The sequence below is a fragment of the Talpa occidentalis genome, unplaced genomic scaffold (assembly GCF_014898055.3).
Source record: "Talpa occidentalis isolate TD23 unplaced genomic scaffold, MPIMG_talOcc4v2.1 talOcc4.13, whole genome shotgun sequence".
In the NCBI taxonomy this organism is placed as follows: domain Eukaryota; kingdom Metazoa; phylum Chordata; class Mammalia; order Eulipotyphla; family Talpidae; genus Talpa; species Talpa occidentalis.
This window is the reverse complement of record NW_023601322.1, coordinates 25,482,319-25,505,603: the sequence shown is the minus strand read 5'-3', so window position 1 is coordinate 25,505,603 and position 23,285 is coordinate 25,482,319.

The window sequence follows — 23,285 nt, the reverse complement described above, 5'->3', positions numbered from 1 at the left end:
TATATTGAGCAATGTGTGGTGAAATATACTTATGTACCTATCATAAAATATGACTTATGCCTTATAGGTTTGTGTGTGTTTAATAGAAAAGATCAATATATGTGTTAAGGCCCATAGAAATACTAGCTTAATTGCTCTTTGAAATTAGAATGCACAATTCCTTCTCAGTTCCAGAGTATTAGTAAGCAGTTTCTTTTTTCTAAATAGCAGGCGACAACAAAAAAAGTGAACAGATGAAACTGAGAAAGAGCAAGAATTCAGGATCTATTTCTAGCTTAAATATTGCCTGACCTTGGGCAACTCATTTAACTTTCAAGGACATAAATATCCTCATCTGTAGAGTGGGGATAATGATACTTGTCTTATCTACCTCAGAGGATCACTGTGTATCCCAATGGAATAGAAGATGTGAAAAGACTCTGTTTAAAATGTTAACATTGTGGTGAATAATTTATATCACATTTTAAATTTCAATCTGATTCCTCCCATGGTACCACTTGGTAAAAGCAACCACTTTTCATGCTTGTTCTTTCCAATTCCCATGACAGTTTGGCTTCACAAAGCAGGTCAAGCAGACACCAAAATAAATTTTCAAAGCTACAGTCTCTAGGTTTGGGATAATTACATTTTTAATCCAACTTATTGTTTAAATATGTATATCAAGCAATCTTATAAGGGCTGAAAATTACAAATTTTTGGATAGCTAATGCTATATTCATTTAATAATTTTTATTGAAGTAACATTGCATTGTAGCACTATATAAGTTTCAGGGGGGCATTATAAATCAACATCTGTATATACTACATTAAATTTATCAGTAACTGTCCACTTCTAACCTTTACTATATAATTGATCCCTTCACCCAATTCACCCACCTCTTTTCCTTCTGGTATCCTAATATGGGCTTTTATAGTCTAAAAGTACTTTTTTTTTTTGCTTTTTTTGGGTATATTATATATTAGTGAAACCATATGGTATTTGTCTTTCTGTATCTGAGTTATTTTGCTAAGCAGAAATAGCCTTTAGGTCCATGAGCAAGTTATCAGAAATGCTTAGCCAGATTCCTTTAATGACTATTTTAAATATCTTTTACATGTAAAAACATGTAAGGCAATTTATGTGATACTTTCTGATAGATGTGACCATATTTTGGGTTTAGAACCAATAAACTAATTTATACTCGGTTAAGTACATGTATTCATTATGAATACCTGAATTCATTATGAATTAAGTTAAGTACAGGTATTCATTATAAATACCTGAATATTCAATGAATAACTTAGTATTCATTCCCATTCCAGAACTCTTCTCAAAGAGCAATGTTTTCTTTGAGTTATACCAACAGAATTTTACCATCAACTTTTCTTAAACAGGGATGCATCTGTTGAGACTAGTCTGTCTAAAGGTGATGAAACTCAGTATAAATATGGTATTTCTTCCTAGTGTATTATTTTTTTTCTGAAATATTTCTGGAAAATAGGTTAAAATTTGAAGCATTATGCTTGTGTTAAAATTGATCTATCCTGTATTTTAATGCAAAATTTGATTATTAAGAAAAAATAGGAAAACATAATGAAATGTGCGTTTGTGGCAAGGCTATCCCCAACTCCTAAAGGTTTGTGTTAACTCCCTGTTCCTTTAGGGAAATATCAATAAAAATGTGTTAGATGAAGAATAGAGTCCTACTCAGATCAGACAATTGATCCCCACAAAAGAAGTATTTGTTATGCCCTTATCAGCATCTTAAAACTGTGTGAGAGGGGTGAATAGAAATGTCATTTGGAACATGCTTAATTTCTTTGAAATTGTCTTGCATTACCCCCTGAATGTCATAGTTCATCAAGTATATTGTAAAGGCCAAGTATTAATAATCTGGTGTGTCTAGTGCATATAGCCTGAGAAGGATAAATTTAGCCCTCATGTTAGAGTAGATTCTTCAGGGGGATAGTAATTGATTGGTGTAATTTGGAAGCGTAGAAATTTAATTTACCATAGGAATAACAAGATCCAGAGGAACCTAACCGTTTCTATAGGACTCTGCCTTTATTAATTTACAGTTTATCCTTCATGTGTAGTCACATATTTTCCTTTTATAAGTGCTTTTCCTGTAGTTGACTAGAGAAAACAACTGGTATAGGTAGGTAGTCATCAGTCAGATAATTTAACCTGGTAACGAAACTGGAAAGGGAGGACATTTTTCTACTCACTGTCTGTATGTTGTCAAGGAATCTGGTTGGTCCTATCCACATTTGCCACAGTAATGCCACAGTGTGCGTTATCTGTCCACACTGATCACCAGGAACGGTGTTTTGTATCAGAAATAAATGGAAGAGAGGGATGGAAAACAGACATATCAGTCAGGAAAATCCTGCAGATACTATGGCACTGCAGTTTTGTTCAGCTTATTTAAATCAGAGGGGTGTCATTGAATAACTCAATGGAATCTAAAACAACCACAAAAGATAGTAATCACCCCTATGTTGCTGGCATACTCAACTTCAATGTTTTGCATGGCAGGGAGCTTCTTTCCTCACAGGTATCATAATTCATTGTTGTATAATACTTGTTGTTATGAAAACCATAACGTAAACCCAAATATACCTTTTGTTTCTTTCATTTTACTTTAATGTTGGAATCACATGGGCCTTCTTAGACTGCCTCTTGGCATATCAGCCCTTAAGTTTTTTGGATACATTGTATGCTTTCCAAATATTTATTGTTCCAGCCAGACCATGAGTCTTTGTGGTCTTTTGTCCAACTCACTTGCCATTCTGCAATGAAATGTTTTGCCCCTGAGCTACAACCCCACCTCATGCTTTCTGATGTGTATCCTCAGGGCACATTCCTAAGATGATGAATGCAGGTGTATTTAAGACCAGAGAAGGAAAAGTACAGAAGAATAATTATAGCTCTACAGCCAATAGACTTGACTGGTATTCTAATGTGGACACAGATCAGGGGGCAGGTGGAGAAGAAAATTAATGGATGAGCTTTTTATATTTACTGATCAGGGCACATCAGCTTTGTGGGGGGGAAAATGGCTAAATTAGAGACAACACCAAGCTTCCTATTACAAAGATATTGTTTCAAGAAACAAGATTAGAAAGATGTTGTATTCCAGAGGAAATATTACCTCTAGTTAAATCATACCTCAAACCATTACTCATTTTAAGGTAGCTGTTCATTTAAGCCAAATTAAGCAGTTTTATAATCCTTGTCAAGTATTTACTCACTTTATTTTATTTCATGGTCTGCATTTCTCTGAAAACAGGGGCCTCCAGGGCATTTGTGATCACATTTTCAGTGTCCTACGATGCTCACTGTGCAGTTCTCTTTGTACCAGGTAGTAAAGCACCACAAGAAGCAGAGCTGCCCAATGTGGTAGATTTAGCTGAGAGTAACTGGTATAGGTTTCTAACAGTTCTTTGATGATCCTCTTACCTATTTTTTTAAATAACATAATATTGCCTTTATTCTCTATGAAAAAATATAGACTTATACAGAGGTTATGAATTCTAGATTTAGGTAAAAAGAGAAAGGGCGTATATTGAAGAGTGGAATGATTACATGAGCTAATGCATGAAATTAGGAACACCCAGATGCATTCAGAGCCCAGCAGGAAATCCAATCATTTCACTTAATTGTAGAAATGAATATAAGAAATAATCTTAAGGATGTAAACAGATAATATATTATGGAGGACTTTAATTTCTTTGCCAAGGGGTTTGTACTCTATTTTTATAAGTTGTGAGAAGCCATTGGCACTTTATCTGAGTTGGGAAATGTGGAGAATGGCATAATAAAACATGATTTGGAGACTAATTTATTGATAACAATGTATGAGAGAGAGCCATTCAGTAGAAGTGCAAAACAATTTGAAGGTGGAGAGAATAAATAAAGGATTAAAATGAAGGATAATTTAGCATGTTTTTTAGAAAGACATTGTGGATTTACCAAAAACAAAGCAGCAGCTAATGAATGTTTCATTTGTATTTATATATTATATATATTTGGAGATACATAAAATGTACTTTATGCTCTAAATTTCTATGTAAAGTTTTTCTAAAAGAAAGCCATTTTAGAAATTAAAAACAATCAATTCTGATATTTCATATAGGTAGAGTTGGATTTTAAGAGTAGGTATATATGATATAAGAAATAGTTTCATAAGTAGTTTATGAATAGGGTAATTGCTATGAGGAGAAGCCTTGGGGCTTCCATCAGTTACCATATAAACATGTGTACTATCTACACAAATTACAGTGATGTTGTATCTCTTCCAATGATCAGTTTAAATGTATTTTTAAGGGCATATATCAGTAGTGAGCAACTTCGATTACCCATGCTAAATCTGGCTTACTGTAAGTTTTAGAAATAGTTTATAGCTTATATACACACAAATAGACACTATATAATACAGATATCCTATTTATTTACCTATTGTCTGTGACTACTTAATAGCAGAAGATTGCGTTCTTGTGATTTTTACTTTGTGGACCACATAGTTTCAATCATTAATGTCTGTCTCTAACATATGAAAGGTATTTCCTGTTCTCAAAAAATCAGTAATGAGAAAGTGATATTGATGAAGATCATGGTTATTAAAAAAGAGATCAGCAAAATTAATAATATTTATCTGGAAATTAACTTTTCAGTGACCTGGAAGGATAATGATGAGACACTGAAGTTTCTTTCAGAGGTTTCAGGATGCAAGTATGGGCAGTCTACAATGGTGAACTCTGTGTACCCAACTCATGCTGACTGAGGTGTTCCACACAAACTTGCCCAACTAATTTGTTAGGTTTATAAAAATCCTTTATTTAAACTCATTTAATCTTCTATCCATACAGACTCTGCAACAAAGAAGTTTTAACCACATTTCCATTTTTTTCAATTCTAAGTTAACTTAGGACTGGCAAACCAATTGTCTATTGACTACTGGAATAGTCCAACTACTAGATATTTACTTGAGATCTAGAACTCAGAATAGGCAGGTCATTTAGATAAGATTTATGAATAAAATGAGATACACAGCACATTCAAATCACATAATTGAGACCAAAAGTAGAGAGAATGGGAAAATATGGAATATAGAACTGTGAGAACAAGATGAGTAAGGAAGCATATGAAGTAGGAAAATACCTATAACATTGGCATCTAGGATACTTTTCAGTAAATCAATTCAGGGTGAAAGTGTCAAATTGTTATAAAAAATTCAGTAAACTCTGTATATTTTGATGATTGAATAAAATTACCTAAGGTCACAGAACTAGTAAATGGTAGGGTTGAAAATTAAACATCTCTAGGTTATAAAATACCATACTTATTACCCCTTACAATAAACTACATTCAAATTATTTCAAAGCCATTTGGGGAATCTTCCAATCTTTCTAACCCTCCAGGTTTTGATTACTTTTTTTTTTTAAGATTTATTTATTTATACAAGCACTGGGTACAGTCAGAGTGCGGGAGGGTGAGAGAATTCACCAGAGCCAGAGGGGAGAGCAGAGCAGACAGATTGACGAAATACACTGCTGAGGGGAGCAGTGGGTGGCAGGAGAGGTCTGCGTGCCATGTGGGACCCTCGCTGTTGGCTGAGGATCGAACCGGTGCTGCAGAGGCTGCGGGCAGCTTCGCAGCCCAGCACTCAACCGCTGCGCCACCAGGGGAGGCCCTTGATTACTTTTCTTTTGGTCACTCTTCACTTTTTCCAAACCAGTATGTTCCCAGGAAATGTTCAGGTCTTAAATTGCTGTGAGTGATTTTTAATATATCCTGGTGTTTCTGGTTCTTCAAGTTCTTCTTTCCACATATGGGACAGCTCAGGTATAGTGACTTGGTTGTCAGGTACCAGAAGAATATGCCAGTGCCATTTCTGAAGGGAGACATAGAAAATTTATTGAACCTGGGACAAACCAATCAATATCCTTGCTATAAGATCTCATATCATGGGAGTCTTCTTATCCACAATTGGATTAATTCAAGTGTTCAATCTCTCCTTCACTCATCTAACAAGTATTTATTGGACTACACATTTTGGATAAAAAGGAACTGTTATTAATTTTTATTAAAACCAAAGACATTGATCAAAGACATTAATATCCTTAGATATGAGTGGTACCACTACTACACTTTTCTTATTAATCTTAAATTGAAAAATTTTCACAGTTTGAATTTTTGTCTCATGGAAAGATAATTTTTCAGCAGAACTAACTATTCACTGAGGTTACTGAGGAGTAAGATTCATTGTTGATATTTTGAGACAGTGATACTGAAATTCTAAGCTTTTTTAAAAGACTCAGGGCCTACGTCTAATGAAGATAAAACTTATTTTTTAATGCTTATATAGCTATACATTATGATTATAAAATCTGCTTATAAATGGTTTGCTTTAGATCATTATTTAATTCAGTCATTTTTGAATCACAAGATATGTTTTTCTAAAATTATATAGGCAAACCACCCTAAATAGTAGATGCTAATTTACTTGCTGTTAATAAAGATGTAATTCAATTAATGTATTAAGCTTATAAGACATTTCACTAAAATATTGAAATGTATTCTAAAACAGATATTCAGATACTGATAATAAATTTAAGTTATATTCTTATTTACTAATAGGAATAGATACAGTAGGTACAGATTGACATATTAGTGATTACCATTATGTTATTCATGTCAAGTGTGCTTTTCAAAGTCAAAATTGAAGTATGTGGATATACTTTATATGAAAATAAGTCATAAGATTTAGTGGATCCCCATCCAAACTCAAAAGAAAATAAATTTTCATAAGTATATTTTCATATTTAATAAAGATCAACTTTGTAATTAATCAACCAAATTCCATTCCAAACATTTTAGCTACAGAATAGCTAAAGCTATCTGGAGCTTATAGGAGAATGAATAAATACAATGTAATAATTTTCCTATTTCTATCTCCATATGAACATTCATGAATACATATCATGGTGAAAGCAAGACTTACAGAAAATGTTAATTCATTCATTTTATATCATCTCTTATCTATCCTCAGTCCCACATTTAACAATCGTATCAATTAGGGTGTGCTTCTGGATATGAAATCTGTTCTCCCGGGTCTACATAGTCCCAAGGAAGGTAACAACAGATGTTGCTTTTTTTTTATCATCTATATCAATCAAATAAATTATCCAGTTATTTTTTTAATTCACACCCTAACTCTTAGCTGAGAATGTTGTCAAGTTCTTGGTCAGGTAGGTCTGGGGATTTAAATATTGCCAGTCCTGTCTGTCATCTTATAAAAAATAGTCAAGTTCACATCACACTGATAAGACCTTGAGATCTGTGAGGTCAAAACGGAGACTAAAAATGTACCTAACCTCTGATATGACTTTACTAAAGTTTGTGATGACAGGCAGTAAATTGAATGCACTGTTTCTCTGAGTTCATTTGACAGTTCATTGTAAGCTGTAAAAAGTTTGTAGAAAATCACACCATCAAACAAAATACCCTAGTTTTGTGTGTTTTTTTAAATTCAAATTTTATAGGAAAATTGTAACTCAATTTTTGTAGAAAGCTTTTACCCATGTAGGAAAAAATTAATATTTATACTTTTTATGTCATGCACAAAATATAGTATTTGTTAAGAAAATATTTTTAGGGGCCTCCCCGGTGGCGCAGCGGTTGAGCGCTGGGTTGCGAAGCTGCCCGCGGCCTCTGCGGCGCCAGTTCGATCCCCGGCTGCTCCCCGGCCACCAGAGGAGGGTCCCACATGGCGCGCAGACCTCTCCTGCCACCCGCTGCTCCCCTCAGCAGTGTACTTCGGTCCTTCTGCCTGTTCTGCTCCCCGCTCTGGCTCTGGTGAATTCTCTCACCCTCCCGCGCTTCTGACTGTACCCAGTGCATGTATAAACAAACAAGCAAATAAATAAATAAATAAATAAAACATGCCTCTATAAAAAAAAATATATTTTTAACTACCAATTTTAGATTATTATAACAGCATTTAAAAAAATCAAGAAAACAAATGTAATTTTCTCCTCTTTCCTTTTTTCAAGGAATAGTTTATGTTGCTGAGCAAAATAAAAACGCAACAGGCTAAGTCTTTTCTTAAGCACAGAAATTGGAAATTATGTGGCACAAAGTGACACAACTTGATGGGGAATTTCAAGGGTGATGGAATATTACGTTGTCAGTGAATTCTATTGAGTGTTTGATCATTGATATTGAAATGCCTTGAGAAATTTTCCCAAGGCAATCTATCATTGTAGGGTTTATTTTATGTGAGTGTGGGTTCCAAATACTTGGGTCATTATATGGACAAAAACACATCAAATTTATGGTAGCTGTGGCATATATAAGTCATGTGGTGAGGGACAGGGGATATTATGAGCCAGTAATTTTGAAAAATAATGTCAATATCTTAATAGTTCCCTTGTATGCAGGCATTACTTTCTTCTGCTTTATCCCAGAACTACATGATACGTGGGAAAAGAGAAATCATATAGAAAAGTAGACAACATAAGAAATGAACTATCAATTCACTCATTTTATATGCTAACAAACACAAATCAACTTAAACTATTCTTTGCTCCTTCTTCCATTTTTTTTCAATTCAAAGGCATATTATATGTAGACTATCATTAGAACTATAAACAAAGTCAGGGAAAAGGTCCTATATAGAAAACATACGAGCTGGTTGGAATCATACTAGGGCTTATTGGCAGGATCAGAGAAGACATAGGCCTACTGATTTATATTTTATGCAAACAATAGTTAGAAATTAGAAGTTCCTGGCTTTTATGGTGGTAAATTTATGCTCCTTAAGATTTATGCTCTCTTAAATGTAAATCAAACTGTCCTTATTTTTTAATTCTTTTGTGTGTTTTACTAAACTTGGGAAACTTAGGTCCATTAAGATCCTTATGAATATTAGCATATATCCTATTTTGAAGGAAAGTCAAAACTCTTGAAAGACAGCTTCTATTAAAGGACTACATTCTATTATTTAACTCAATCAATGCTATGCAAAATGTTTATATACAAAATTGTATCACAGTTATTTATTATAGTAAAAAAAAATTGAAAGAACCTAAGAGCTTGATAAGAAAGGATTGGTTTTAAATTAACATTCATATGAGTGCACTCAAAATATTTTTGCTGAGTGAAAAAATAAATAGAAAAAGTTTGCAATATATTGTTAAGTGTAAAAAAGAAGGTTACTCATAAGTATATCAGGGATGGCCCCAATCTCATTTTAAAGTCACACAGTTAAAAAAAAAAAAAAAGTATAGAAATATGCTTATATTTTCACAATGGTTATTTCAAAGTGGTGAGATTACAAGTGAATTTTTTCCATTATCTATATGCTTTCCTGTATATTCCAAATTGAGTAAAATAACTCATTATTTTTATAATAAAAAGGGAAGATAATTTTTAGAGAGGAATACATAAAAATGCACCCTTAGAATTCCATTTTTTACTGCCACCATCTATTTCCATTTATCTAGGTTTTAGGATACTGAATTTTTTTCATTCTGCTATAGAAATATAATGCAATGCTCCAAACAGATTGTCATACTAATTTACTCTAATCCTAACGTGTGACTGTTTATGAAGAAAAAGTTTTAGTTTAACAAATAAGGAGAGAATTGAAAGGGACAGGAAAAGGAGGATGTAGAAAGATTAAAGGAGAGGAGACTAAAGAAAGGTACATCATAAAATAATGGAGTTAAATATACTTTAGAAACTACCTCGACTTCTGTTCCATAGGAAAAAATCTTATGCCACAACTGCATCTGCTGTAAAAAATACCAAATAGTAGTATTTTTTAATTATCTGTTAAGGATTTTTGAAAAGCTTTCTTACCAATGGGATTAGTTCATAATAAGATTATCTAGGATAATTATTCCTTCACCTCCATTTTCTAAGTACAACATAAAGTTTCGTCCCTGGAAATAAGTGTGACTACTGCGGTCCTTCAACTGCTCAATCATTATGACTCACTTAAGAATGAAACATCTTTTCCACCATATTCTAGAAGCTTCATTCCAGTAAGGTTTGTTTTTGTTGAAAGAGAAGATTTAAGTTTCAAATAAAACTTGTATTTCGCTCATAATGGTTTTTTCCTCTCAAGGCTCATATAAGGATGAGCCAGAAAATTGAAAAGGGAATTTGTCCCTAAGAGTAAATATTACTACTACTTTAGGGAGAACTCTTCAGTGTGCCAAAAACTGTGCTTGGTCTGTCTCTCTAGCCCCAGATTCAGAACTCTGTCTGTGGCTGTTCTTTTTTTATGGCTCTGGCTTCAGATGTTTTTGTTAATGAAAAAAAAAAAAAAAAGAGCATACAGCCTACTAGAAATTTAATTATAGTAAGAAAATGCTCAAGAAAAAAAAATTATTTAAAATTATCTGATGTATATCCTTTTTACACTGAAGGACATGACTTTCTATCAAGTGAGAGAAAGTCAATAAAAGATGTGATTTAGGACAGTAAATAACACAGTATCTGAATGTAATTCTCAGTAGGGGATTTAAGTGGAAAACATACTGTTACATAAAATGAAATCAGTTTTATTTAGAAAATCAGGAAGGAGAATAAACAACAAAATAGAAAAAGGATGATAAAATATGTGTCGGATATGGATCATTTAGATCATGGGAAGCTAATCCATGTTAATTTTGGTTCCCAGAAAAAGAAATAAGGGAAGAGGTGTTAGTTGATGCCACCTTCTCCTCCCCCATTACTAATAAAAATGAAATATGTATAGACCATAAATATGTATAGACCATTAATGGTCTACACATAAAGGATTAAAGAATTAGCATCTCCAAGATCAAAATAAAGGCAAGTATGATTACTATGGTGAAAAAGTAAAGAAAAAAATTAATGAGTCATCAGCTAGCTATTTGATTACAACAAAAACTAAATCATGCCAGAAAAAAATGCGGTTGCATGACTAAACAGATGTATTGTAAAAGTGATCTTTAAAAGAGAAGAATAAAAATATAAACATCATAAAGATTATAAAATCATTTAACATGGTTACAAATTTAGCCTATAAAAACATTTATAAAAAATATACAAAGCTGTGGCTATTTAAAAATGTAGAGCAAAACAAACAATTATATCAAATTGTACTATTTACTTTCTTCCTTCCTCACACATATATATTCATGAAAGCATCAAGGCAATGACGACACAGAATTAAAATATTTTTTTTGTTGTTGGAGAATTTTTTTAAATATGTTCTTACCTTTCCTTTTTTCTTTTCCAACATATTTCCATTTAATTCTTCAGATAACCAATATTAGCTCTATATGACTTCATCTGTTTCTCCAGGCTCACTACAAACTTCATAGTAAATAACGGCTGCATGATATTCCATAGTACAGACATATTATAACCTAACCCAATCATTAATCTGTTGATGGTTGTACCTTTTATTTGTTTGTATGTACACTTTTTCTGCTATAAAAACTTAAAATGTATCCTATGTCCTATTTTTATTATTCCTAAATTTCTCGAGTGGGATTTATGAGTACATTTTTTTTTTCCCCAATCTTCACTGTACTGCTCTGGACTGCTTTCCAAAAGGGCTATTTCAATTTAAATATCCATAAGCCATTTTCGCTACCTGCAATAAGTGTTAATGCTCTTTTGAAATTTGTCCCAGTCTGATGGTTGTAAAGTAGTAACACAATTTTATTTGCATTTCAAACTGAGTTTGGGTTTTTGTTTTCTTTTGCTTTGCAATTTGGGTTTGCTTCTTTCGTAATTTTATCTTCACATTACTTGTTAATATTCTTGACTGTAGCTAAGAGTTAAGATATACTATACATCTTAACTTTTTGTCTTACCCCTGTGTTATAATTTCTCCCCTAAATTTGTCATGAATCTATTGAGGATTTTAAACATTTTATGTTTCCTTTTTATGACTAAGTATTACGTACACTTTTAAAAAGCTTACAATTTGCACCTTTTTAATATAGTTTCTTTAAGTCTTGAAACTACTGTGTATTTGTTATCAATTTAATCCATATTGAATTTAGATTTCTATATAAGATAGATAGAATCAGTCATTTCTGCCAACACAATTTATACCACCTTATTCATATGACCAATGGTCAAAATATTTCTGTAAAGTGCTGGTTACTAAATACGTCTTTGCATGCCAGATGATCTCCTTCCCAACTATCAACTCTACTTAACCTTAGATAGCATACAAATAGATGAGCATTGTGTGTTCCAATGGATACTAAAATTTAAATTTCACATAATTTTCATTTGTCATGGAATATTACTCTTCTTTTAGTATTTTTTCTCAATTATTTCAAAATTTGGAACCCATATGAAAATAGGTAGCAGGAATTGACGCATTGTATTAATTTGCCAGCCTCTGAGCTTTTGCTCCTCCTATGACACCATATGGATTAGATCAGACCTTTTACTTGTTCTGATATCAGATAAGACCATACCAATATACATATTCTTTATTTCATGTTTTCTTTTTTATACTTGGTAACTGGGTAATTTTGTTAACATTTCCTTTGTCAAATAGAATAAAATGTTAATTTGGGGTAAATTTACTTTCTGAAAATTGAACTTGGCATAAATTTGCATTTATTTAGCTCTTATTTTATACCCACTAAAAATTCATTTAGTTCCTCTTTGCTTATTCTTAAGGTTAAGGATTTTTTTCAAATTATGATAGGAAAAGTTCATATGTACAGGTGCATTCTATGTAATAGTATCTATTATATATAAAGCATATAATTTCCATAACAATGGACAGATTTTTATATATCATCAGCCTTCCAAAATTCATTTATTAGTAGTACGTTTTTCTCATTTATGACATTATGTAAGTTGCAGGTATGCATCATTAAAATTCATCTGTACATACCACTACACTCACCATTAATGTTCCAGTTCTGTCCTTCACCATACATTTGCCCCTTTCTACTTAATTTACCCACAACCCTCCCCCATTCCCTTCTGGTAACTACTAATTGGTCTTATAGTCTAAAATAATCTAAAATGTCATTTTTGTTTTATTTAGTTCATTTTTCTCTATTACACAAGTAAAATCATATGGTCCTTTTCTCTACCTTATTTCACTAAGTGTAGTGTCTTCTCTGTCCATCCATTATGTTACATATGGAAGGTCATTTTTGGTATATTTTTAGTATTAACCCCTTATTGGACATATGGTGTGCAAATACCTATCTTTTTCAGTAGCATGTCTTCAATTTGATGACATAAATATCATTAATTTATTTGTTTTTATTTCATTTCCTGTGGGAATACAGTCCTGAACACAACTATAAGGCCAGTGTCAAAGCATGTATCAGTTGTGCTTTATAATATGCATTTTATTGTTTCTAACCTTATATAAGTATTCAGTCTTTTAAAAATTTCTTTTGATATGGTACTAGCTGTCTACTTTCATTCCTTTGTGTGTAGTTGTATAGTTTTCTAAGCATCATTTACTGAAGAGATTTTCCTTTTTGTGTTATATTATCTTTGCTCCTTTGTTGCAAATTGGTTGTCCATTTACATGTGGCTTTATTTCTGTGCTCACAATTCTGTTGCATTGATCTATGTGCTTGTTTTTATTACTACCATTTTGTAGTCTATTTTGAGTTGGGGAACATGATACTTCCATTTTTATTCGATTTACTTCAGGCCCTTTGTAGTCCAAATAGAAGTCATGATAATTTTTTTCTGTTTCTGGGAAGAATGCCTTTGGGATTTTGATAGAAATAACAGTAAATCTGAATATTATGTTTTAAGTAACAGCCATTTAACTGATGTTAATTCTTACAATATATGAACATAGAATCTTTTCATCTCTTTGTGTCTGTTTCTTTCAATTATGACTTATGGTTTTCAGTGTACAAGTCTTTCACTATTTTTATATCATTGAAAATGTCATGTTTCCCTGATTTATCTGTTAGTTTGCCATTTGCATATAGAAAAACATGGTATTTTGTACATTAATTTTGTGGTCTGCCCCATTTACAATATTCGTTATTTTTAAAACTTTTTTTGAAAGATTTATTTTATTATATAAGAACTTGGGTACAGACCAGAGGTGTGGAGGATGAGAATTTACCAGAGACAGAGCAGGGAACAGAACAGGCAGACTGACTGAAATACACTCACACAGGAGAGGTCTGCACCGCCATGTGGGTCTTTCCCTGGCTGGCCAGGAATCGAACCTGTGCTGCAGAGGCTGTAGACAGATTCACAGTGCTGTGCTCAACCCGCTGCGCCACTGGGGAGGCCCAAAACTTTTTATGTGAGTTTTATTTATTTTTTTTTAAAGATTTATTTATTTATTTATACAAGCACTGGGTGCAGTCAGAAGCGCGGGAGGGTGAGAGAATTCACCAGAGCCAGCGCGGGGAGCAGAGCAGGCAGAAGGACCGAAGTACACTGCTGAGGGGAGCAGCGGGCGGCAGGAGAGGTCTGCGCACCATAAGGGACCCTCCTCTGGTGGCCGGGGAGCTGCCGGGGATCGAACCGGTGCTGCAGAGGCTGCGGGCAGCTTCGCAACCCAGCGCTCAACCGCTGCGCCAACTGGGAGGCCCTTTATGTGAGTTTTAAATGACAAATTGGATTAAGTGGAATTTATAGATATTTATGTAGCATTCTACCCTAAAAGATACACATTCTTTCCAAGGGCTCCTGGAACATTCTTAATGATAGACCATATGTTAAGACCAAAAAACAGGTCTCAATCAATTTATGAAAATTGAAATCATCTAAAGCATATTTCATATCACTAAGGCATTAAGCTAGAAATCAACTAACACAAGAGGGGAAACCATAAATGTGGAAAAAATCAAGAAAAACTTTACTGAGTCATATGGAAATAAAAGGTGAAATGAGAAAAAAGCTTACTGGAATCTAGGAGATGTGGTAAAAGAGGTGCCAAGAGGGAAGTTTACAGCCATATGAACCTGCAAAAGAAATAAAAATTCTAAATAAATTTAAATGGTCACAAAAATGAACTAGAACAAGCAAAAGTTAGTAGAAAATAGTAATTAAAATTAGAGCAGAAATGGAGTAAAAAAAGACAATCCAAAGGATCAATTAAACTAAGAGATCATTCTTAGAAGAGAAATTATAATAGATGCTATAGAAATAAAAAGAATTATATGAGTATTATGAATATTTGTATAGGAACAAATTAGAGAATCTTGATGAAACTGACTCAGAAACATACAATACCATCAACAAAAGGAGGACAAAAACCATACAACCTTCTCAATAGATGTACAAAAAAGCATTTGACAAGATGTAATACATTTTATAATAAAACCCCACAACAATATGTATATAGAATGAACATACCTTAACATAATACAGGTCATAGGGGTGGACAAACCCATAGCCAACACCACACGCAGTGATCAAAATTACTTTTTTAAAAAAGGTCAATATCCTATCAAATAATATGTGTAAAAACTTTTATTTGGTAAGATACTGACCTTTAATAAAAATACTAATACTGACTATTGAGTATGATGTTGGCTGCAAATAATTATTATAATGGCTTTTCTTCAATAACTCAAAATATTAAAATAATTCAGAACAATGTAGTTTGTTGAAATGTTAGGTTTTAAGTGAAAAAAAAAATCAACTAAAATCCTTGAGTTTAATCTCTTTTAAAATGTATACTATTAGAAATAAGTACAATAGATTAAAAAATATTTATGAAAAGCAAAAACACTGTGTGAGTATATGCTAATTATTACATTTTCCCATTATTAAATTAAAATGACTGAGGAAGAAATTAAATTTTAAAGCACTATTCCAGTCAAAACTTTGAAGTTCAAATGATTTTACTGACAAATTGTGTTAAACTTCTAATGAGCTTGTAGCACATATGGTATATAAACTATTCATTACATTAAATAATGGAAATGTTTAAATTTATTCTCAGGAGCAAACTAGGCAGATCCTAAAACTTGACAAAGTTCATCCCAAAACATAAACAATGGACCAATCTCATTTTGGAAAACAGATGTTAAAAGTAAAACAAAGCAAAACACAAAAAATGCAACCAGATGATACAAAAAATTGCTCTGATGAATCACAGTGTTTATATGAGGACACCAATATAAGAACTGTTATAATTCATTCTAAAAAAAAAAAAAAACTTAGTAGCATGGGCATAACAATGATTGTGCTAAATTTTTTATATTCTGTTAATCCTCAAAAATATGCAATGGAGTTTATGCCCATTTTACGGAGGTAGAAAGAAAATTAGAAGAGGATATAACTCTTCATTCACATAATCTATAGCAGGACTACTCCAGATTATGTTCTTGCAAAGAACTGCCTAACAGCCAATACTAGAAAGATGTGGCTAAAAATACACTCATCCATAATAAAAACACAAAACTTGGACAACTGAATATGCTAAAGAATAAGTACTTTGCAATCCAATGGTGAATTTAAATGAATAGTAAAAAGTTTGAAATACCCAGGTAAAAACTCAGGAACATGGAAAGTTTATATGGAATCATAGCATTTCTTTCAATGTTTTCACAAATGTTAACATATAGCCATATCAGAATGTTGGGCCTATGCAAAATTTCATCCAGGGTATGGAGAGGAATCAGTTCCACAGAGCAGTTGGCTTGGTGACCTGATCAGAGTAAAGTGGCTTTGTCTAAGTTCTGCAAAAGTTTTCAAAATATTCTTCCATGTTGATGATTATATCTGATTTCATTTGATTTGTTTATTAATCAAGGACTTACTGCAAATTTTTATCTCAGTCCATTAGAGAACTGAGAAAAAGCCAACCAGTCTATCCAAAGTTAAGAAATAAGGGCCTCCCCGGTGGCGCAGCTGTTGAGCGCTGGGTTGCGAAGCTGCCCGCAGCCTCTGTGGCGCCGGTTCGATCCCCGGCTGCTCTCCGGCCACCAGAGGAGGGTCCCACATGGTGCGCAGACCTCTCCTGCCGCCCGCTGCTCCCCTCAGCAGTGTACTTCGGTCCTTCTGCCTGCTCTGCTCCACGCTCTGGCTCTGGTGAATTCTCTCACACTCCCGCGCTTCTGACTGTACCCAGTGTATGTATAAACAAAACAAACAAACAAACAAATAAAGAAAGAAAGAAAACATGCCTCTATAAAAAAAAAAAAAAATCATAAAAAAAAAAAAAATAGTATGGCGGGCCTCCCCGGTGGCGCAGCGGTTGAGCGCTGGGTTGCGAAGCTGCCCGCAGCCTCTGCAGTGCTGGTTCGATCCCCGGCTGCTCCCTGGCCACTGGAGGAGGGTCCCAAATGGCTCGCAGACCTCTCTTGCCGCCCGCTGCTCCCCTCAGCAGTGTACTTCGGTCCTTCTGCCTGTTCTGCATTCTGCTCTGACTCTGGTGAATTCTCTCACCCTCCCGCTCTTCTGACTGTACCCTGTGCTTGTATGTATGTATGTATAAATAAATAAATAAATAGATAAATAAATAAATCTAAATCTTAAAAAAAAAATAGTATGGCAATAAATCCACTGTTACTACTACCATTACCACCACCACCACCTAGTCTCCATGTGCTAGCACCCTACCAAAAATTTCTATGCCTATTGGATCATCTTTTTGTTTGATAGAATGGGGCATGGCAGTTTTCATCATAGCTACAGAAAAAAAATTTGTATAATATCAATGACGCTAATTTAAATGGTGCACTAGATGGTAATAACTAATAATAGTGGTAGAATCACGTTCACAACAGAATGCATGTACTTTGAGGGCAGGGATTTTTGTGCATCTAGTTGCAAATAGTGGTTGGCACACTATTTGCCATTCAGTGGACATAATAGATATTTGAGTAAATGAAATTGGTACTGTACTAAGAATTTTATGCAGAGTATTTAATTTCACTCTTAAAATATCTCTATGAACTGTTATACTCCAGATTCAGTTACTTGCCCAAGGTCACAGTCTTCCCTAGAGACAGAAATAGATTTCAAACTCATGTCCATCTCTTAGTGATAAAGTTAACTAGTAGGCAATTTGGCATTAATCAGTAGCTTTTATGTATTAAATGCAGTACTGTGTGGCTGCCTTGGCTGGTGAACACCTAAGATTTATTCTCTCTAGACCCTGTACCCATTTTTTGTTACCAGGGTGACATCAGCTACCAGCTTCCTGGCCTGTCTTGCTCAGGTAGCCTCAATAGTATAGCAGGGAAATAAAGGGAGTTGACAGTGGCCAGGCCCACTTTAGCTACTGGGATCTTAATTAACAGTTGTCTATCTTTATGGTACCCTCTATTGTTTTTCACATCTGGTATATTTACAGGATTTTGCTTCTTGGAGTCTGTCCTGAGACCCTTGGTTTCCACTGGCAACTGACAACTTGCCAATTCTAGAATCATCTGTGTCTTCTCACATTCAGCATTCCTTTAGGCCTGACCTTTGCATTTGGGAACATGACCCCTCTTGCCTTGTTCTAACATTTCTCTTGTCCATTTAACCTGCTGCTGTACACACTTGCATATGACAGTCACATGTCCTGCTCCCAAAACACTTACTTTGGTGATTAGCATTATGACTGCTAAAATTCTTCCACAACAGTTCTCTCATGGGTGGAAGGATATTTTGGGAATGCCAGCTGGTAATTACGATGCAAAGCCAACCTCATAGCAAGGTGAATGGGAATGCTTTATGTTAAATATATTTCCACTGGGCTGCTAATGGCCATGTCCATTTTTCTTTGCATCTCTCTTCTTGTCACCTTGTGTTGTCTTGCCACTTTCCCTCAGGGCCAAAAGTCTCAATCCGCTCAACTCTCAGCAATAAAATACTGCTCTGTTGGGAATTAGCCCTCATAGGTCCAAGACTTACAGGTATTCAGTAAACAGAGGCCTGCAGATTATTGATAAACTTTCTTGATATTAGGAAAATTACCTTGGAAATGTAATTTACTAATGCCTCGTTTACTTGTTGTACATGACAGGCTTTTACACTGTGAGACCAGAGTACAGAGAGCAGATGGTGGAGCATTGCTTTTGGTCATGAGGGATCATTTCCTAACAAAAGAAGTTTTATTCTCCCCTGTATTCTCTTTCATATTACAGACATTTCCCCCTTATGCATCCTTTTTTTTATTTTTTCTTGGACAGCATATAAGGCCTTGGCCACAGCCTTGTGGTATTTTGCTCATTGATCAGCATTAGCTCAGAACTAATAATAAATCTCTTTTCAATTTTCCCACTGGGATGCATTAGGGTTATGGCTTTGGAAAGTAAGTCATACCAGCTGGGTTATCTCTGCTGTCTGTGCCTCTGGTGGCAGGGTGTCATCATGAGGATACATTTATGAATCACAGAATTGTTATCCAGTTTTTTCAATCCAGACTGTGCCTTGCTGTACCACGGAGCAGGTATGTCACTCTGGAAAACAGTGATTACAGGAAAGAAAGGCTCATTCATGACCTTTGAGGTTGAATGAGCTAGATTAGAATTTGGTTTTATGGAACATGTTTCATGCTGAAGATTCCTCAAAGAGTTTTAAATATAATGCATTCAGCATTGACAGCCCAGGAAACCCTGTAAGCAATAAGGTAGGCTCCCTACATTTTGCTTGTGGCTAGTAATTTTGTAAAGTATCTTCAATTTTAAAAGAGACATTCTCTTCTGAGTCCTCCTCTTTGTCTTCTAAGTAAATTTCTAAGGAATGTAACTTTGTTCCTAGCAGTTAATTTGATTAAGATTATATCCAAATGATTTATTGTCAGCTGCCTTTTAAAAACCCCACATGAACTGCCAGCCCAAGCACTGGGAACCATCAGCCCTAAACCTTCACCAAGGAAAATCCTACAGGCCATCTTGTGCTGCTAGTTCTTAAACTTATTTTTAATTTGTTCATAACAGAGGCAACAACAGTGATCATATATATGGTTTTAAATAGACATACTGCAGCTGGAAGAGATTTTGATAACTATATAGTCCGTTGAGATTCAGGGGGCTAAATGACACTGAATCCAAACATAGTTTTATGGTACAAACTAAACCAAGCACCATCCTCCAGTCTCCCATTTCTACCTAGCCTTCCACAGTGATTACCTAGTTCTTTCTACTCCTTTTCTCTCTTCCCTTGTCTCTACTGCTGGTACTATTATACAAATTAAAGCAAAAAAAAAAAAAAAAACATGGAATGGGGTTATTCATTTAAATTGGAACGATAACCTGTAAACTAATGATAACTACATATTTGGTTGTTAAGAGGATTTTAAAGTTTTCACTTTCTATTTATTGGACACAGATATGGGTGTGACCTCATACTTTATGATGCATTCACATATTTTATAGTGACAGCATGTAAAGAAATAATGGGAATACTAAATCCAAGAATTAATCAGCTCTTGCAGATAGGCAATATTTGGGGTAGCTGAGACCATAAAGAATCACTATAGTCCCTAATATTTGCTCTCTGAGGAAGAACAGATGGTTCTGGTACTCTAAAGTGACATATTCTGTTGAAAATCACTTTCAAGTTTTCAATGCCCAAGAAATTTTTTAATCACAGCATCTAAAAGAGGGCCATTTTGCAGTTGTTTTTTCCTAAAGTAGTTTGCATTGCTGGGTAAACATCAAGTGAGGCGCTTCAGTTTGGCACTACATTTTTGTTGCAGATAAATCCTGTATACTTAATGAGATATATATTACACAAATGAGGATTATATATTAAGGACCTGTTTGGGGAAGCACATTTTTATAATGGAGAATTGGAGGAAAGGAAGGAGGAAAGTTAGATACCAAGTTGTCAGCAGCTCCTTGATCTACCTGGCAAGACTTCATAGAGGGGGAAAAAAGAATTGCAAGTTTTCATCTCTGACTGCTCTTCCTTCTGTCATGGAATAATGAAGTCAAGGCTACACAAACATGACTTTTGATAAGGTTGGAAACCAGAGGATCTAAGAATCTTTGTATTACCAAGTTTTGCTGCTGTCAGCAGCCTATGATGTGAGCTCTAATTCGGAAGTTGGATATCCGGCAGCGTTTGTCTCTGGAAGGAATGGCAGTCACCAAACACCTCGTAATTAAAATGCAGAAGCTGGGAAAGTTATAAAGTCTGCTGGAGTAGGCTGGGACAGCTGAAGAAAGGCAAATATGGAGCTAGGATAGATTTTATCAGAATTAGGAAAAGGAATATGACAGACTGCTAGCTCACATTGTCCTAGTCTGTGACAGAGGGTGCCTGAGTTTGCAAAATGAATAGGTCAGTAAAGATACCCCAGAAATTCTCATTTTCAGTCCTATGTGTGAATTGAGCTATTCACTCATTTATAATGGTTCCTATAACTGCCTTGCCTTCACTATTTCCTGTAAAATTGCACTATGAACACCTGTCGTACCAATTAAAAAAAAATAATGAATGCCTCCACCGTGCTTCACAGAGATCCAAGCCAGAAAATTTAAAAGTCATTATTAAGCACATCCTATTCCTCCCTAAATGTTTCCCTAACACTGAATTCATCCACTAAGATATGAGATACCACGGATCAATGGGGAAGTTTAGTGAAAGAGGAAAATAATTAGAGAAAGGATTAGAATTCAAGTTACACACTGCTCACTTGTACTCCTGTCATTCCTATTCTCTTCATTTTTTTCCCATTAATCAAGATTTCATAAGAGTTGCATTCTGCCAAATGGAAGTTTTCCTGTATTGACCATAGGAATTTTCTCAATCTCTTTTTGTGGAGGCTATCCAACACAAAATATTCTTATTTTATTTCCTATCCACCTACCATGGACTTTATGAAATTTCATCCCATTAAATTTCATCTCTGGAAAATGAACATCTTGATGAAAGAAGCTGATTCTGGCAAAATCCATACATGCACAGCAGAACCTGATGCGACCGAAAGATTCAGTACATCCCCCTCAATATGCCTCCTTGGCAGTGATCATAGGCTTTCTACATTTCACAGCCAAAATGGATTTGCTTTGCCAACTGGGGACTGGCCATGAAGTAATAGGAAGAGAACTGGGTTCTAATCCAGTTCTGCTTATTAGCTTGTGAATTTCTGAGCAAGTTACTGAATCTCATTTAGCCTCAGTTTCCTCACCAGTAGAACTAACAATACCTTTCTTACCTATTTCATACAAGCTATTTAATCTACTCTAAATAACTTCATAAACCCCCTCAAGTGATACATCTATATGTTTGTCATGGTATTGAAATAGTCTGAGTTAAAACAATTATTTTTCTCTGTTCAGCAAATTGTGAATCTAATAAATATGGAAAGAAAGGACTTTCAGTCAGTGACCTTGATGTTTGACAAAATGGGGAAAAATGAAACCAAATAGATTAGTTTTAAAATGCTATGTGCTGACAAAGAAATGAGATTCATAATTTATTTTCTACTTTTCAGCTAAAAATGTGTTACCTTCCAGAAATGGTTTTGGCTAGGAATTCAAAAGCTTCCCAAACAGTAATTACTACAATAAAAATAAGCAGGCTAAAAGGAAAACAAGTAGGAGGGATCCAAATTTTTCAAATAATTAGCAGATGAGGAAATAATGGTACAAAAGATATTGGGGGGGACTTATCTTCAATATTATAAGCTACTATTTAATATTGATCCTTAAGAATTTACCAATTTACCAATCAGAGCATGAACATACACTATGTAGAAGTTTCTCTGCCAACTACTTACTCTTTTAACTATTGGGCAAATACAACTTGGTACAAAACATGAACTGGGCATTTACAATGCTTAAACCTGATATAGAAAACTCTGGACTTAACAGAATTAATTAGTAATGAAAAGTGGCAAGGTTAATAGACATGAAAAGGAAATGGAAGAAGAAGAAATCTCTCTGGTTTAGGTTTGACAAAGTTGTGTCAAAAACTTTGTAAAGCTGGTTAAACATGGGCTAGTTCTTACACCACTTCCTATTATTGAATCAATTAATTGAATCAATTGTCTTATCAAAAATCTGATTATATAATACTAAATGGTCAATCACATAATATGGTAATTGAGTTGCTATTTTCATTTTGAAGAAATTATAAGTAAGGAAAGATCCCACCAAACAAGTGACATCTAAACCATTCCTTAAAATAAGAGTTGGGTTGGCACACAGACCTCTCCTGGCGCCCGCTGCTCCCCTCGGTCCTTCTGCCTGCTCTGGCTCTGGTGAATTCTCCCACCCTCCCGTGCTTCTGACTGTACCCAGTGCTTGTAAAAATAAATAAATCTTAAAAAAATATTTATAGAAAAAAAATATGAGTTGGTTAATGTAGACACAGAGAAGTTGAATAAGAATTCCTGAGGGAAGAAATA